Source organism: Microtus ochrogaster, unplaced genomic scaffold (assembly GCF_000317375.1).
Source record: "Microtus ochrogaster isolate Prairie Vole_2 unplaced genomic scaffold, MicOch1.0 UNK106, whole genome shotgun sequence".
Taxonomy (NCBI): Eukaryota; Metazoa; Chordata; class Mammalia; order Rodentia; family Cricetidae; genus Microtus; species Microtus ochrogaster.
In genome coordinates this window covers 765,349-767,082 of record NW_004949204.1, presented here as the reverse complement: position 1 = coordinate 767,082, position 1,734 = coordinate 765,349, and positions in this window count along the sequence as shown.

The following is a 1,734-nucleotide window of genomic DNA, read 5'->3' as shown; positions in this document are numbered from 1 at the left end:
TTGTCTCGGGTATTTTGTCACAGTGATAAAAGCTGAAAATGTACATCGTACACATGTTAGGATAAGCAGAATGCCACCTATAGTCTCAGCATTCAGCAGCCTGGCTATATAGCAAGAACCTGTCTCAAAAAATAAACTAATAATAAAATTAAAAAAAATTGAACAAAAATTTTATGGGGAAAAGTACTCATGGGTTGAGTTAATACACTTTGCATATAAAAGAGCACTTGGACAGAGTCTGTAGCATGCATCTTTCTCTCCACGCCCCTTTTTTAAACTACAGCACCCCTGCCTCAGCCTCCCTGGAACTGTAGGTTTCCACCATTGTGCCAGGTTGTAGTTAATATTTTTGGAGCTCCCTCCTCCCTTCCTAGTTCTTAATGACCCAATATGAAAGCCGTTGTGTGGAGCAGAGCAGGGACGCTCTGTATTGGGGCAGTTCCAGTGAAAGGACAGAGGGCAGTCGGGAAGACAGGCTCGTGGAGAAACAGCTGGAAGGAATGAAGAGGACACGCACACAAGGGAACAGCTAGAGCCAGAGTGTAGTGAGGAGGAAGAAGAGGTAGAGAGGGCCGAAGTGAGGTAGGTCAGCCACCATGGAGTTGACTTGAGCCCCTGTCGGAGCCCACAGTGAAGAAGATGCACATGTAGGGGTCATGGGGTGCAGCTTTAAGGCCTGAGCAGAGCACAGACACGAGATACCCAAGATACTGTGAGTGGCTACAAAAAAAGAGAACATTGCTAGATGAACAGGAAAGAAGAAAGCAAGAAAGGAACCCAGGGGCTGGAGATACGGCTGGGTTGGCAGAGTGGGCCCTGGGTTTGGTCCCCAACACCACTGTAAGTCCAGCACTTGAGAAGCGGAGATGGGAGGACTAGAAGAGGGTCAAGATCATCAACTACTGGGCTGGAGACAAATGCCAGTTGCTCTTGCAGAACTGGATTTTATTCCCAGAACTGATAACCATCTGTGTGGTGCAAGTCTTTAATCTTTGATAATACAGAGCTAGTTCCAGGACAGCCAGGGCTACACAGAAAAACCCTGTCTCAACAAACAAAAACAAATAAGTTGTTCTATGGGAGTTCTAGTGAGGATTTTAAATCACTAGGGGTATGCCTCTAAAGGGAATTGTGGGACCCCAGCTCATGCCCTGTCTTTGGTTCCTGTTCTGCGAGTTGAACAGTTTGCTCCCGTGCTGCAACTTCCTCGCCATAGCTGAAGCACCAGACTTTCCTCTTATAAAATGATTATTTAGGGTGATGTATTGCTTCAGTACACAAGACAAATGCCGCTGGAGCAGAGGCTGGGGATACTCAGATTCCTGTCTGGGTGGGGGGACCCAACATGATGAGTCTCATAGTGACAAGCCAGTGGGTGAAGTCAGCTCTCTATCAGAATAGGATGGGATTTAACTTTTTTTTCCTTTCTGTTCCTCTCAAGACGCTTGTGGACAGCCATTGATTTCTTCTATAAATGGTACTGATCCTCAGGGAGATGGGGGCAAGACCTTTGGATTTAGGAATTCTCAAGATTTTATTACCAGTCACAAAACGGATGTGTGCTGTGCTGTATGAGTCCCTTGGGGTCACAATGATTCAGGAGGGGTCAGCCTTTCGTGAGCCGTCTGTATATAGCAACTTTGTGGCTGGGCAATGGTGGCACATGCCTTTAATCCCAACACTCGGAAGGCAGAGGCAGGCGGATCTCTGTGAGTTCGAGGCCAGCCTGGTCTA